We start from the raw sequence: 17949 nt of genomic DNA, 5'->3' as shown, positions 1-17949 counted from the left end.
TATTTTTCTTAAGTTTATGGCATCCGTTAAATCAGGGGTGTCAAACTCCAGTCCTCGAGGGCCAGTATCCTGCTTTTTTTGAGATATCCCTGCCCTACCTGCTGCTGATTACCTGGATCAGGTGTGTTTTGCCAATAAGAAGCTACAAGGGCAGGTTAGTTGGAAAACAAGCAGGAAAGCGGGCCTCGAGGCCTGGAGTTCGACACCTGTGCGTTAAATGATCACCGACCAAAATATGAAAATATGACTTCTTGTACTCTGACAGAGACCACCAGACTGTTATTACCAACAAATGTCAGTAATAACAAACGTTATTTATTCTTATTTCTGATGCTAGTCTGAACAAAGTGATGGTCATAACACAACTGCGACACACCAACCAGGACCCAGCCAGAGCCCCAGCTTGAAGGCGGAGAACACCCAGAACCCCAAGTCCCAGTGGGGGTGGCTGTAGCTCAGGAGGTAGAGCAGATCACCTACTGATTGCAAGGTTGGTTCGATCCTTGGCTCCTCCAGTCTGTAAATATCCTTGGGCAAGATACTAACCCCAACTTGCTCTCCGATGCATCCATCGGAGTGTGAATGTAGTTAGAAAGCGCTAAGTACAGAGAAAGTGCTTGTGAGATTGGGTGAATGTGGCATGTTTTATAGAGTGCTTTGAGTACTCTACTCCGGGAGAGTAGAAAAGCGCTATATAAGAATCAGCCCATTTACCATTTACCAGTCCATGTAGTGGCAGAGGCTTTATCAAGACTAATATGATTTGTCAGATGGTCCATCTTGAACATATGTTCACCTCTATAGTGCACTCTATGTAGTATTTTTTATTGTATTAATTGTAGACTGGGATTTCTAATCAATTTAAATGTTTTTAAGCATATCTAAGACTAGAAGTTTTGGTCTAGGCTGACTGATAAATCTGCATCCCACTTTGCAATAGGAAGGCATATTGATTCACCTTTTTTGGAGAGTGTCATGTATATTCTAGACAGTAATTCTGGGGTTTGAAGATTAAGGAATTGTACCACACTTGATGGTGTTTGTAATTCAACTAGATTAGGTTTACATTTCTTTTTATTATAGACTTAATAATAGATTTAGAATTAGAATTTACTATAGATAGAGCTTATAGATAGAGCTATAGAGCTTTATTATAAATTTAAGATTTAGCAACTTAAACTTCAATTTAACGATTTGGTATTGAAGAATGTTTCAGTGATTACCAGTTCATGTAAGACAAGACAAAGTGTGACAACCAACCAAGGTCTACCTCAGGGCTGGACTGGGACAAAACAATCAGCCCTGGCATTTTTCATCCAAGTGGCCCAGGATGATAACGAGATGATGATGGATCGCTGGACAAGAAATGAACAAATGGGCTGCTGCAAATGTTTGTATGGCCAGTGCCCAGAGGCCCAAAGGTGCATCGGAAAATGCCTGGTGTATATACTCCAGATTACCAGTCCATGTGTGATCTACCCAAATTATTACACTGGTGTAATATTGATCCGCTGGAACGTAGGAACCTCATCTTTTTCTTTGACGATAAAACAGGTGTGAATCATGTTGCATGTCTACTTCTGGATTTTTATTTGATACGCATGTCACGTGAGGGATATTTCAATGAATGGGTAGGAAATATATTAACCTGGTCACTGGTATGGCCTTTTCAAGCATTTTAACTTTACCTTTTTGTTTGTGCTACCGTCTCCAGATTATGCATCATAGCAAGTCTCACTACCATCATAGTAAAATTTAGCTTTCATGCTTGCTGCTCTGCCTATGCCACCAAAATCTCTTACACCTGTCTATACCCACTACACCCTACCTACACTCTTCACCTCTCTAGTACACTGTCCATTGCTTTGGATGGTTGACCCCAGGTATTTACAGTTAACTCATCTACCTTCACTACCTCCCTACAAATCACATAGTCATCTGTGAACATCATAGTCCATGAAGACTTCTGCCTGACCTTGTCTAAAATCCCTTCAGACTTCAGTGCTCTCCTGCTGATAATAGTGCAAATTTCAGTTTGGAAGAAAAGAGTTGTGTGTGATTTTTAAATTATGGTGATTATTTTATTAACACAAATCCTGTGAGGTGTAAAACCTCCAAATTCATTTTAGCCACCAGAGGTCACTGTTGGCCTACAACATTTAGCATGACGAAAAAGTTTATTTGGCCCGTTTATGAAGAAGAACCAAAGCGTCTGAAAATGGAAACTACACAGAAAAATAGTTACAGTTCCTAAATAGCTTTGTAATAATTTTGTTAAACTTTATGAACTGAAGCAAATATTGTTTCTTTGTCCAAATACTTATGGACCCAGATGTCTCATCTGAAAAAAAACATCAGATTTAAAACCTGTTACACTAAATATGCAAAAGACAAAGGACACAACAGATAAAATAATGTTTTATTTGTGTCCTGATAATATGATTCAAGCTAAAAAACATTTGAAGTAAAATTTAAATTGTAAAGAGAGAACAAAAAAACAAAACAAAGCAAACTCTGCAGGAAGCTTTATAATGCATATTTTGAGACAAACTTTTTCCCAAGAACACTCAGGCTGGTCAGTGGTCAGAGCTTATTCATCTCAACGGTGAGTCTCTTCTGCCAGAAATAGATGATCATCAACACTGAAAGACAAACAGTAACTCATTTAAACTGAAACATCATCCATAAAGTGGAGAAGAAAAACTTTTCTATTATTTCTGCTGAAATCAAAGTGGAAAGTGGTGTAAAACAATCATTTTGCATAAGATTGTTTAATAATCCGTAAATGCAGAAAAGAAACATTTCTGTCACTTACCTGCAATAACACAGGATATCAGCATGAAACGCAATATCTGAAGGGCTTTGTGTAACTGGGACTCAAGCCCAAGACTTACTGTCCTGTCACCATACTTTATCTACAAAATAAAGAGAAACATTTTACAGAGGGAGGTCTCACCTGAGCAATGGGTCAAAATCTTTATTGTATGCATAAATATCATTTTGAAGTTTGAAAGCAACTGTTTGTTACGAATACAGCTGAAAAGGTCTGTTTGCCCTCATGATACATGGTTATCTCAGTTTCAGGCTTCTCCTCTAGAAAACCTCAAACTCAGAACTTTGATGTTGTCATTTTCACAAAGAAAGGAAGTTTTCTAAAGAACACCTCACCATACAACGAGTTCGGTTCGTTTTTCCTCTGTTACTTATCTAGCTTGGAGTAGCATAAAAGAAAGATTTACCAGCAACTCCTCATATTCAGAGTTGGGTGGGCTTTTAATTTTACAGGTGAAAAAGTCAGTGTTTTTGTCCAGGTTTCTTTGGCTTCCACAATGCACTGGTATTCTCTATTGTCTTAACTGCTCCACACTGATAACTCTTCTATAATCATCTCCAGCTTGTCTGCTTTTTTCTGAAACAACAACAGAAAAAACCTAAGCTTTTACGGTCAATAGACTAATTCTTATATAGTGCTTTTCTACTCTCCCAAAGCAATTTACAAAACATGCCAGTTAACCCATTCACTTTCTTCTATGCTTCAAATGCTTTTCTAGCTAACATTCACAGCCATTAGAGTATGAATAAGCAACTTCAAATTCAGACTGAGTTAGCCAGAGATTGAACCACCAACCGTCCGATCAGTAGATACCCTGCGCTACTTCCTAAGCTACAGCCACATGCTGATGAACTGATGTCACATGTTTGAGCATGTGCAGTTCAAGAAAACATTACCTGAATGATGATGCAGACATCTTCCCCTGTCCTTGTGGCTGTGAAGCTGGTAAACTAAGGATCTGGATAATACGAGAGTTTTGTGGAGCAGGTCAAGGATTGATTGGCTACTTTCAAAAACACAGTGCTGCTAGAAATCCTGTCTTCAACTGTAGGTGAATCATAGGTGAGATTCTGCAATGAAATTAACTGCACACAAAAGACAACATGACATGACTAAAATAGCACATAACACAATATGAAAAATCACATCTATGTTGAAACAACTGGCTCCTGCAATCCAACATGATTACATTACATGACAAAACACTTGAGATGATACAACATCACATATTCAGATACACTGTAATTTATAATTTTTCATATAACAGGGCTGGTCAACATAAACAGTAATACAACAACAAACAACAACAACAAACCTTATTTATATAGCACATTTAAAAACCAGTGGTGTACCAAAGTGCTTAACATTCAAGGGGGTGAGATGAGGTAACAAGAAAGGATGAGGGCTATGGCAAGGTACCAAAACGTGGTGGTAGGTTGAATGGCATTAAAATACACGAAGGCAAAAGAATTGCATATAAAAGCATAAAAGAAAGCTAAGCGTAGAGGATAAAACAGTCAAAAAAAATTAAAAATGAATTAAAAGTAATTAAGAATAAGCCGAAGATAAGAATAAGCGTTAAGCTAACTATCAAGCAGGTGTTAACTGGTAGAAAAGGCGAGGCTAAATAAGTGGGTTTTTAACCACGATTTGAAGGAATGGATGGAATCAGACTTGCGTATAGTGATGGGGAGGTTATTCCATAAATCGGGTGCAGCCAAGGCAAACGTGCGGTCACCTCTAGTCTTCAGCCGAGATCTCGGCAGTACCAAGAGTGACTGGGAAGATGATCTTAATGCTCTAGTAGGGGTGTATGATCTAAGTAGCTCAATGAGGTAGCTTGGCGCTATATTGTTAATAATTCGGAAGGTAAACAGCAAGATTTTGAATTGAATGCGGTACTTAACGGGAAGCCAATGCAGATCAGCAAGGACAGGGGTAATAGAGACACGCCGCCCACTACCAGTAAGGAGACGAGCAGCTGCATTCTGAACAATTTGGAGTCTATGGAGGAGAGTAGAGTTAAGACCGAGGTAAAGTGAGTTGCAATAATCCAACCTAGATGTCACAAAGGCGTGGATAAGCTTTCCAAGGTCCCTATGTGGAACATAATGTCTGGCCTTGCTAATAAGACGCAATTGATGGAAACAAGATTTAACAACAGGAGACACTTGTTTATCGAACTTAAAAGAGCTATGCACAAACACACCCAGGTCACTCACAGTGTCGGTGAGGAAACTGTTAAAGGAACCGAGGGCGTGACGGAGTTGGTCATGAGGGACTCTACTGTCAAACACGATAATTTCCGTTTTCCTGTCGTTTTGAATAAGAAAGTTACCTGCGAGCCAATTTTTGACCTCACGCATGCACTCGCGAAAGTCGTACAAAGACATAGAGGGATCATCAGTTAGCTCGAAATACATCTGTATGTCGTCGGCATAACAATGATGTGCGATGTTATACTTCTCAAAGATTGTGCCTAAGGGGAGCATATACAGTGAGAAGAGCAAGGGGCCAAGGACAGATCCTTGAGGCACGCCGCAGGAGACAGGTGCAGCAGAGGAGAAATAAGGGCCAAAATTGATCGAGAAGGACCTATTAGAGAGGTATGACTTAAACCAATCTAGGGCGGCACCTCCAATGCCAACTGTGTGTTCAAGCCTCGCTAATAGGATGTTATGATCTACCATATCAAAGGCCGAGGATAGATCTAGTAGGACCAAGACTGAAGAGCGTCCGGAGTCAGCAATCAGAAGGAGATCATTGAGGACTCTGAGCAAGGCCGTTTCAGTACTATAACAGGGTTTGTAAGCAGACTGAAATTTATCATAGATGGCATTCGTATCCAAATACAGCTGGAGTTGTGAAAGAACGATCCTCTCCAGTATTTTGGACAGGAATGGAAGCTTAGAAATCGGCCTACAGTTCCCAAGATCGTTATGATCAAGGTTCCTTTTTTTAAGAACGGGCTGGACAACAGCGTATTTGAAGGCTAAAGGAACAGAGCCTGCAAGTAGAGATATATTCATTAGAGATGGGATGCTGGGTCCAATTACGCTGAAGCAATCCTTAACTAAACTAGATGGAAGGATATCATGAACAGGAGAGGTGTTCTTTGATTGGTCAATAAATCTCTTGAGAGTATGGAGTGACACCGGCTCAAACTGTTGAAATGATGATGAACAGCCAGGGGTGGGAGTAAAACTCGACACTGAAGGGAGCGAGGACTTAAGATGTGAAACTTTACGAATAAAATGAGTTAAAAAAATTTCAATGAGAGAAGGAGAGCACGCCAGTAGCATTTCAGGACAGGGGTTAACCAATGAATTGAAAACATTAAAGAGAGATCGGGGGTTGTGACCATGAGTAAGAATAATTTTAGATAGGAAGGCAGCTTTGGCCATTTTAGCAGCAAGTTGAAATTGCAACCGGCTGGCACGCAAGATATCATAAGAAACCTGGAGTCCGTCTTTCTTCCATTTTCTCTCATCCCGGCGGCACACACGTCGCAAGGCACGTGTAGAATCATTTAGCTAGCATCGGGAAAAGGATCTAGGGTGCTTCATTTTAACAGGGGCAACAGTATTGAGGATGGAGGAGCATGTGGAAAAAAAGGTGCTAGCAAAGTCATCAATCGTGGAAGCCAGGGACCAGTCAGGAATGGAAGAGGCAAGTTTCAAAAAAGACATTGAAAAATTCTCCACAGTTCCAGAATTAATTATACGTGTAGGGCGTAGGAGAGCATCGGGGTGAAGTTCAGAAGTACATAAGTTAACATCAAAGATAACAGGAAAGTGATCAGAAATCCCAACATTGCTTATATCCTTAATGCTAATGTCCAAGCCATATGAAAATACATACAAGGTGTAATGTACCTGAGAGCTGATGTATCTGGGAAGTCTGACCTCCTGCATTGTGTGGCTGTGCATGACCCCTTCAACAAAGTTAAGATGGGACCCAGTGAGTGTGATCTTCCTCTTCCCGCTGCAGAAGAAGAAGCAGGATTTAGTCAGAGCAGAGGGACAGCATGAAAATAGTCATCTCAGAGAGAATTTTCTTACAATGATGACATGATAGTAAAATAATAGTATGACATCCTTTCATTTTTTTAATTTAATTTTTTCATTATTATTATTGATTACATGATAGCAAAACCTACGATCAATGACCAACTATGAACAATAATCCCAAAAGGTTGATTCTGTTCATCTGGACGTAGCGTTTTCAGTGGGAGAAATGTTTCATCCTTCATCCAAGTGACTTCTTCAGTCTCAGCTGACTGCAGGTTTCCTCAGCCTTATAAACAGTACAGTACAATGACTGAAACAAGTCTATTGAATGAACAATGGGCTCTCAGATCAGTCCCTTGAGCATTAACATGCAAATTGTCATGACCATTGATCAACAACTACTGATCAAAGCACACTGATCAAAGACCACTGATCATTGGCCATGAGTACCACTCATAGAGAGTTGGGGAATGGCTGCAAACACAGCATGTTAAGATGGTGAAAGATGTACCCTTAGGCCCTCTCCTGAATTCAGAGATGGTCTTTCCCTTTTCACGTAAATGGCCTCCTTGACTCCAAACCAGCGTTCCTCCCTGTCCAGGATGTGTACATCCTCATCATTGAAAGAGTGTCCACTGGCCTGTAGGTGTAAACAGTCCTGGCCTGATGAGGTAGCTCTTCTGTGTTGTGCTATCCGCTTAGCCAGAGGTTGTTTGGTTTCCCCGATGTATAAATCCTGGCAATGCTCCTGGCACATAACAGCAAACACTACATTACTCTGTTTGTGTCAGGGGACCCGATCTTTGGGGTGGACCAATTTTTGGCACAGCATGTTTTGGAGTTTAATAGATGAGATGCATTTTTTTTCCATGGCTTTAGAACCCACAAACTTACCTGAATGAATGAGCATGCATCAAGACATACGAATAATAATATTGACAATGATATGCTGAAATAAGTCAGTGATAATCAGTTATAAAGTGCTATGGTTTTCTTTTCTTTCTCCTTTTTTCCCATTTTCCTTCATTACACCTCTTTCCTTTCCCTTTCCTTTGTTTTCTTTTTTCCTTCCCTCCTTCCTCCTTGTTCTGCTTATGCTTAAGATATTTTTTGATTTCCAGTTTAGTGAGGATGACCTTCTTTGTGATAGTTAAGACTGTGAAGAGAATAGTTGCAGTGGAGGTTTTTATTTGTAGTATTGATAAGTCTCCTTGAACACACATGTTGGGGGATAAGGGGATGTGGCAGTCCAGTATGTGTGGTCAATAACTTGAAGCCAAAAGTGTCTGACTGGAGGGTAATGCCAAATAGCAAATGCAAATAGTTGTCAGCAGTGTTCTGTGTGCAGTGTGTGCATGTATCAGATTCTCTAAATCCTATTTGATATAGTTTTGTTTTGTTTTTTTTAACTTGTGTAGCGTATTCAATGAATAACTTTATGCCATATGAGCTGCAAGTTCATAGCCGTGTTAATATACATCTTGTTCCAGAATTTGGTATATGTAGGAATGGAAAGGTGAAGTTCCTATTTAGATATATTGATGTATCAAAGTTGCACAGAGACACATAAATTTTAGGCAGGATTTTCTTACTGGTGACACTCACAGCTTCTGTACTGCCAACATCCTTTTAGTGTAAATGAGTATGATCACAGACTACCAGCAAAGTTGTGTGGCAGATTGTCACAAGACACTCAAAGTTGATGCCCAAATGTGCATCGGAGCCACACAACTCAGCAGCACAGACTTTGCAATCCCCCCACAAAGGGTTTCTCAAAAGGCTGGCTTTGCTCAGGTGAACAAGAATTGTAACCATGGTATCACATGTATTTCTGTACCAAGACATCCCAAACTCCTTTCAAATATTAAGCATAACCCACTCTTTATCAGTGTATTAACGTAAGGCTGTTTGATGACGATTTGGACTCCTCTGGGAGATGAGGACACACCCACATTTGCATGAAGTCCAGGTGCTGGTTTTCCAGTGTGTGCGTCTGATGGCCCAAAGCTGACTCAGAGGTGTAACACCATCAATGGCTGCAGTATGGAACAGATGTGGGTGTGTCCTCATCTCCCAGAGGAGTCCAAAGTCCTGGTGTAACATGAGAGGCAGAGAAAGCACCGTGGGAGGACGGGTATTCAAATGAACAGGATAGCACACAGTGGCTAAAACACCAGCAGCCAATTATCACATCTTCTCATATTCATTAGAGATGAGCTGCAGATATGTTTAAATATAAACACTTTATTTAATTAATACAATTATTGTCACATATTCTCACCATTATAGCAGGTAAAGTTGAAACCATTAGAACAACCAAAATCCAACAACCCGCCAGAGCTGTCAATCAGTGCACAGTTCTCAAGATGTTTGCCTCCATCATCAGAGGCGGAGGCAGACATTTGATACACCCGGGGCTTAGCCCTAAAGGGTAGTATGCATGTGGGATTGGGTGGGTGGGGGGGGGTGTTTTGAGTTTGATTAAAAAAAGAATGACATAATATAGGGAAAAATATATATCACATCTGCAGGACACCTTAAACTAGTTTTTTTAATTAAGCAGCAAGGCAGAACAAAGTCGGGGCTGTATCAAGACACAAGGACTAAACCGGAATTAAAACAGGGCTACAACAGTTCAAAATCAGGAGTACTTAGGATTTAACCAAGACAGAACTAGAATCAAAACTACATGATAGTAGCACTAAAATCATCATAGACCTGCACTACACTTATTTTTTAATTCTACCAAAGTACACTATTTAGATTGAGAAAAGTTTATATAATTATTTAGCCTTGTTGTGCAAACAAGCCTGCATAACTTAATAAATATAGAATTTGAAAAATAACAAACCTAAAAAGAAACACTAGGTACGAGATACATGAGTACCTATGATACGGTGATACTTTTGGTAAACAACCATTTGACTAACATGTCTGTCTCACCTGCTCTTGTTCCCTCTCTGTTCTATCCTCATTCTCCTCTCTCTCTCCCTCTCTGTTCCTCTCTCTCTCTCTCTCTCTCTGTTCCTCTCTCTCTCTCTCTCTCTGTTCCTCTCTCTCCCTCTTTGTGCTGACAATCAAGCCAAACACCAACATCATCAAATATACAGTTGAAACCAGATATTTACATACTCTTCAGATAAAAACACAAACACTTTTTTAATTGTAACATCAAATCAGACTAAATGTTTATTTTTTTTAGATTGATAAATATAAAAAACATATTTGTTAACTTTAAGAGTAAAGAGAGAAACTATCTGTATTTCTTAATTGTAAATGACACCAAATTGTGCAAACCATGTGCACCCTTGATCATGAGGGTGGGAAGCTGCAAAAACGGCCCCCAGGAGCCAGAGGCAGACAGAGATGGATGCAGGAGATGCAGGAGAACTGGGCCATCTGGAGCTGGTGCTCAAAACTTGAAATATAAATGAGTTTGTCTGAAAGGTATTGTCTGAAAATTGTTCATGGGTCTGGATCTGTCTGAGGGGTTTGTTTGCTGCTCTTTCTGGAAAAAAAAATACTTCTAGCACAGTATTTTTGCACATGACAAATAAAGGATCTTGAATCTTTATTAAATCTGGCAAAACAACACATTTTTATTTACAGTGGTGACCTGCAGAAAGCAAAACCTCTTAAAGAAATGAGCATAAGCGCAAGCTGAAGCCATCTGACATTTATGTTAATGAATATAACATATGACTAATATAACAGTTTTCATTGTTTATTAAAATCCGTTTAATAATAATAATAATAATGGACTGCATTTATATAGTGCTTTTCGAGACCCTCAAAGCACTTTACAATTCCACTATTCATTCACTCTCACATTCACACACTAGTTTTAGCTCACAAAGAGTATGACTCAATTTGTTTTTCTTTCCTTTATAACAAATAGTTTGAGCCTTAAAAAAGGATGGAAATGACAAATGGGAAAGTGGTTATGATCCAGAGTCAGAGTAACTTTTTTTCCAGTGGCACAGTCTTTTATTTACAGTCTGTTTCTCCTGGTGGTAAACCTCGTTCACGTGTTTGGGTTAATAATTAGGCCTACATAGCTGCTGGTTGCAGCTTAAAGATTCTTCTTAAAGATTCTAAATTCGTCATTGATTTAAACTTTGGGGTTTGCAGAACACACGTGCAGAAAATTACAGAGTAAACAGTGAAAACCACAAACTTAAGTCACAAGATGCTTGAATTCCATTTTTTATTTGAGCAGAAACTTTCAAGGGTCTGTGCCCAGTTGATGATCATACAGTCCAGCAGGTGGCGATAATGCACCAGCGTTATCCGCCAAAAAGAAAAAAGAAGAAGAAGCAGAGTTCCCGCTTGATTGCATTTGTTTCTCAGTTTTTCGCTGGCTCATCCAAAGGTAAGTGACTAGATAACTTTGATCTGAGTTCAGTCAATCTTGAGTTTAGCTCCTGAATGAAGTTTTCTGTTGCTCTCCTCGGTATCTGTTGTCAGATATGTGTGAACCTGTTGAAAGAAAAAGTCACTACATCAAGTCAAGTTGCTATAAACTAATTTACTGGAAGATATCAACAAAAGCGAGTGAAACAGAAAGAAGTAAACAGCTTTATTATTAGAAGAAAGCTTTTAAATGAGCTAAGTGTAATCAGAGTTTCTGTTATTTTATTAGTCTGTTACTAAGCCCTAGTTAGCATCTTTGTGTCACTGTGTAGCACCTGCACAGTTTAGGAATGCAGCTTGCTAACCAAGCTAGCTAGCTAGCACCACCACCAGCTTATTATTGTCATTGTACATATACAACTAAATTGTGGGTGCTCCAACTGTGCATGAAAAATAATACAAATAGTAAGACAGCAGGCAGACATTAGAAGACAGATTTCAGGCCTAGTGTGAGTGGACTGAGTGATGAGGGTTACTCAGATCATGGCTCAGATTTCTGGGTGGGTGGATAGGAGTGGGGTGTGGGGGGCAGTGTTTGTTAAGAGTCTGAAAGGCCCTGGGGAAGAAGCTGTTTGTGAGTCTGGAGAATTTCAGTGCAGAATTTCAGCTTTAATTCACTGTATTTTTTTTCCCCTAATACTTAGAAGAAGGAAAATAAAAAGAGTTAAAATGAGTGACTGATGCCATAAACTCACCAGCGCAGTGTTTCCAGATGTTCCAGCTGTTTTGCTGTATACTTCTGTAGGATCTGAAATCTTTGTGCACCCATCTGACAGGCTTCTATTGACATTGAAGATTATAAGTTAGTTTTTTTTTTTGTATCTCATCTTCATCACCTGTGTGTGTGTGTGTGTGTGTGTGTTACTAGTTTATACAGCTCCATTGATTGTTTTGTGTTTGTTCTTGGCCAGGGCATTTTTTAAAGAAATCTGAAGAGTCTTATTTTACTTATAAATAAAATAAATAGATTAGAAAATGAGCAAACTTCCAATTAAATTGCAGACACTTTCTGTACAGTGGGATAAACAGGGAGAGGATTGCTCTCCTGATACTGGTGTGCTATACTGCTAAATTCAGTATCGGTGCTCAAACCTTTTGTGTTTGTTTCAAACAAGTTGCCCACTTAGGGAAGCTCAAATTTGTTCTCTGTATTGTCAGATGGACATATGAGACACTTTGACTCTTCAGTGCAGTGTGGAGCCTAACAAATATCTGTTTTGTGTCCCAGCTGATCAGCTGGAGGAGAAGAGTCTGACGGAGCAGCAGAGGAACATTTTCAGCTACTTGGACTCAGATGAGTCACTACAGAGAAAACAATGAGCTCAACACAGAAGGTGACAGATATTAGTGTTAAGAAATACTCCATCAAAAGCTGAAGTACTGATATAACTTGTTTACTCAAGTGAAAAAGTACGGGCTCTGAAATGTACTCAGAGTAAGAAAGTAAAAGTAGCTCCTTGAAGAACATTTTTACCACCTATTTTTATCCAAAGCTAACTGAACCTTGTGCTGTATTAACCTCCTAAGACCCGAACTCTTCCACTGCATTTTTAATTCCTCTTTGATATTTGGGCTGATTGGGACCTGATGAATGTAAAAACAAAGAATTACCAGATTTTTATTTTTTTTACCTAATTTTTGTTTCTAAGAAAAATGAGAGCCACATATGAGGATATTCGTTTAAAATTTTGATAGAACAGTAGCAGTATAATGTCCTCGTAAGTGGATATCAGGCCCTTGTAGAGCAAAATTGAGTATTTTGGTCTAAATAACCTGAAATATGATGTCCACATACGTGGACGCCAGGTCCTAGGAGGTTAATGTAATATTTAAAATAAGATTAGTAGATGAAATACGAACTATTTATTTCTAACGAGAGCTCCAGTAGATTTTCTTAAAGTACAAGCTGTGATCAGCTGACCTGCTGCTCTCTGTGGATGTACACAACTGAATTCAACCAGATGTCAGCAGATGTTTCATGAGCTGTCCTGGCTGATTTCCATCCTCTACACTGACAGTACACTGTCTTTATATTAGACACTATACTGTTGGTATGAAGGTGGAACTCAGTGAATGAATGTCAGCATCATGAGCTTCAGTTTAAATGAATCTCTGCAACACTTGATGTAATCTAACTCTGACATGAGCACCACAGTCACTGTGCACCGGTCACACTCACACTTTACTTTAAATCCATCACAGTTCAGCAAACTAGCCTGTTTATCCTGCACTAACCTGCAGAGGATCTTCATGCAGTCTTTAAATAACTCAGTTATTCTGTTTCAGATTGTTTTTCAGCATCTTTCAGTATATGAAAAAACATAATGAAACACATACAGACCCAATATCTGATTTCAGCACATGAGGACTTACATGTAAGCTTTACATTCCAGTTTATTAAATCCCACTGAGCAGTCCTTACTTTTAAATCCAACCTCTCTTCTTCCTCTCCTGTCCTGTGTGTCTTTCTCCATCTCTGAGTGAAGTTAGCTCTCTTTCTTTTCTCTCCCTGTGATGTACAGCAGCTGGACCTTTAGCTAGCAACACACTGTGAGAGAAACTGCACACAAACAGAACTTTTTTTTATTGTCATTGTGTAGTTTCTTAGGTAGCAAGACCACAAAAGTGCAAAGACCACACAGTTTGTGTGTTTGCTGATGTTTGTTGAGCTGATAGAAATGCTGCATTTGAAATGACCTGCCACTTAAAAAATATTAATCCATTTATTCTTGCTCGTCTTGTCTATTGCTAGCTGGATGCTGAAGTACCGTGACTGCAACTTATGAGCACCTGCAGTTGTTCGGGTGTTGTGCCCAAAAAAAAAACACTGGCCCACTTTAACTCCTGACTATGTTTTACAAACAGTTTTGCGTCTTTCATCTGTTTTTACGTTTCATAACCAGGTGATTAGTACACTATCAGGATTGCCTTTCATGTGTTACTGTTTAGGTTCAAATCAGTTTGATGTTTGATGCCTGCAGCGATGAAATAACTCCCCTCAAATGGCTTAAACCAAAAGTAATAAGCCTGTTTTGAAAATGTAAATATACAGATATGTGTAGGGAGTAAATGCTTTAAAAAAAAACAAAACCCTGAGGCTACAATCAGACTCTAACATTTGTTTGAAGGTTCAGTTTGTTCAAAGACTGCATTTCACTCCCTTCCTCTGTATCTCTGTCACTGCAGGACCAACATGGACCGAGAAGTCAGCGCTCTCAGGAGGCCGACAAACCTCACAGAAGAAAGAGAGAGAAAAAAAACACCTGTGACGAGTGTGGGAAGGATTTTACTGGGAAGTCTGAACTAAAACAGCATCAGGTCATCCACACTGGAGAGAGACCGTTCAGCTGTGACTTGTGTGAAAAGTCTTTTTCCTGGAAGAGTAGCCTAAAAACACACCAAGTCATCCACAGTGGAGTTAAAGCTTACAGCTGTGATCAGTGTGGCAGGGCTTTTACTCACAGTAGCCACTTACAGAGGCATCTAGTTACCCACTCTGGAACTAAGGCATACAGCTGTGACATTTGTGGAAAAACTTTCAGCCACATAGGAAGTCGAAATACACACCTACGCATTCACACCGGACATAATGTGTACTGGTGTGAACAGTGTGGCAAACAGTTTACAGCAGACACATACTTACAACGCCACATGTTGACCCACACTGAGGAGAGACCTTACAAATGTGACCTGTGTGAGAAGACTTTTAAAGCTCCACATTACCTGAGACAACACCAACAGATCCACACCAGAAAGAGACTCTACAAGTGCAGTTACTGTGAGGTATGTATTTTTATTTTTATCTTGTCATTTTAGCCTGACTGTTTGAAACAACTCTGTTAATTAAATTGTGTTAGCATGTTAGCAATTCTACTGCATGGAAAAGCAGCTCTGAGTGATTATTCAGATTTTCATGTCAGTTATGATTTTAGTATTACTGTAGTATTATGATGGTAGTATTGTAGTTATTGCAGCCCAGTAAACTGAGTGTTTCAACTGAAACAGTAAAATGTAATTGGACGTCTGCAGAGATTCTCTTTATTTCAGGCGACGTTCAGGATAAAAATGTTGAAGGACTGAATTACACTGTCTTTGTGTCTTTGTTTAGAAGCAGAGCGACACAGATGGATCCAGTTCTCAACCCTGTCATCACTGTGGTGGTGGGAAAGACTTTCGTTGTGACCTTTGTGGAAAAACTTTCAGTTGGCAAATTGACCTAAAAAGACATCAACGTAGACACACTGGAGACAAACTGAAATACTGCAAAGAATGTGGGAGAAGCTTCACAACAGCAACTGAGTTAAAAGTCCATGAACTGTTTCACAGTGGGGTCAAAAAGCACCTCTGTGATCAGTGTGGGTCATCCTTCACCACTGCAAGTGAGTTTAAATCACACAAACGAGTCCACACAGGAGAGAAACCATACAAGTGCAGACACTGCGACAAAAGCTTCTCACAATCAGGTAATCGTAAAAAGCATGAATGTACACACATGGAAGGAAACTACAGCTGTGACCAGTGTGACAAGAGCTTCAGGAATCTCAGTTCATACTCTGAACACAAACAATCCCACATTACTAATAAACTGTTTCACTGTTACCAGTGTGCCAAAACATTCACCTCATTGTCGTCTCTGTGCAAACATCAACGTGATCACTCAGGGCTGAAATCACTCCCATCACTGGATCACAGTGAAGCTGAAGAGAGAGGAAGTTCCTCTGGTTTCAGTGTCAGACTCAAAAAGCTTGAGATCAGGCTCCACAGAGTTCAGATAGAATCAACTATAAAAATCTGATGAGGCAGCTATGAATCAAACTGTTCCCCTAGTTCCATTTTATCATTTCAAACCTGTTCTGTTGTGTTCATGTTGAGTGTTTATTTCTTTTCATCAGTTGGTTGAAAACTCTGTTTCCTGTTATGAAGTTATTATTTGAATGTATTTTGATCCACATGTTCTGTTTTCTTGTTGAGGTTCTTTGTGTTATTAAGTTTTGCAATGGTTATGTAAAAATCAAAAATGTTAAATAAAGATACTGTTTAATGACAGAGATTTTGAGCCATGATGTCATTTGCTGTATTTTAGAGTAAAGACTGAAGTGACAAATGGAAACATGTTTACAGTCAGAGTCAGATGAACAGTTTTCAGTGGCACAGATGGAGGTTTATCAGAGGAGGAGACTTGGCTGTTCTCCACTCACACTGAACAGGGTCCCTGCAGCTTATTAAAAATCTGACCTGAAAGTTATGGAAAATAAGATCTTTAAAGTCTTTTATTTTTTAATCAAACGCGCTGGAGGTTTTAAAGCTTCTGATTTTCTGTTTAAGCTGTCAAAGCGATTCATTTTGGAGAATAATCTTTTAAAGTTGTGGTTTCACTTGCTCAGAGTTTATCAGTGTTTCCTGATACAAGGCAAGCAGAGGCTTTCAGGGTTTTTTAGAACAGAGCTGATAGTCTTAGAAAGAAATCGGGGATTAGGACAATTTAATGCAATGATTTGAGAGAAATATGTTTCTCACATTTTTCACTAAATTCTGATAAAATTTTCAACAGTCTTTAACATTTCAAAAGAAACCTGCAATTTGTCTTTCTTCCACTTTCACTCTGCTCTCCTACACTGATGCCTGACTGCTCTGGTGGATTCATTTAACCAGCATCTGGTTTTTAATGGGCCCACAATGTTTGAGGTCTGAGTACAGGTTTCCTGCAACTGCAAAAGCAGCTCATATGGGGTGGGCCCAATAGCTAATTTCAGGGTCAGTAAAGATTTTCTTTATAAAAGTAGAGGAGAGCAGCGGCAGAAGAGTTAAACATACAGCAGTGCATGGGTGGAGCGTGAGCTTTAAACTCATGCACAAGAGAAATGTCAACTCTTTTCAACTGGCAGCCTGCACGGCCACAGATGTCAAGGTCAAGGTTAAGGTCAAATTTATTTATATAGCACATTTCCAGACAGACGATGCTGCAGAAAGTGCTTAACAATATAAAAATGCCATTAAAAAGAAACAATGTAAAACAATAATAACAATATAAAACAATGATAGGACAATAAAATAATTAAAACAATAACTAAGACTATTAGATAAGAGCAAAATGCTTGGGTCACAGTGTGTTTTTTTTTTGTTTTTTTTATTTGTTCATTTCAGGCACAACAAAATACATATATTAAACATAAAGTGCACAAAAACAAAAAACAAAATTTACCTGAAAAGGAGTGGGACGAAGAAAACTTATTAAATCCCACCCCTATACTCACTCATCAACAAAAAACAATAGCTTCCCACAGCTACGCCCATCATTGCAAAACCAAACAACACATCAACAGCCCCGGGCATCTCAACGGCAGCTCGCAAACTGTACACAATATATATTAATTATAAATTGCGTTACCACAGGTAACAGGCAATAATAATTACATAGTAACAAGCACACATCTACACACACATGTACATATATGTACATACATACACATTTTTTTTTTTTTTTTTTTTTTTTTTTTTGAATCCATACCAGCAATGGTAAGAGAACAGACATTACAGAGCACACCAAACCCATCATTGAGTATACTGTGTGTTAAAAGCCAGGGCATAAAAATATGTCTTTTTAGTAGTGATTTAAATTGATCAAGTGTTTGTACCAATAATGTATGTTAGATTGATGCTTGTTTTAGTATGCTACTCTACAGTTAGGGTCCC

The sequence above is a fragment of the Oreochromis aureus genome, linkage group 17 (assembly GCF_013358895.1).
Source record: "Oreochromis aureus strain Israel breed Guangdong linkage group 17, ZZ_aureus, whole genome shotgun sequence".
Lineage (NCBI taxonomy): Eukaryota > Metazoa > Chordata > Actinopteri > Cichliformes > Cichlidae > Oreochromis > Oreochromis aureus.
Note: the sequence above shows the minus strand (reverse complement) of the source record.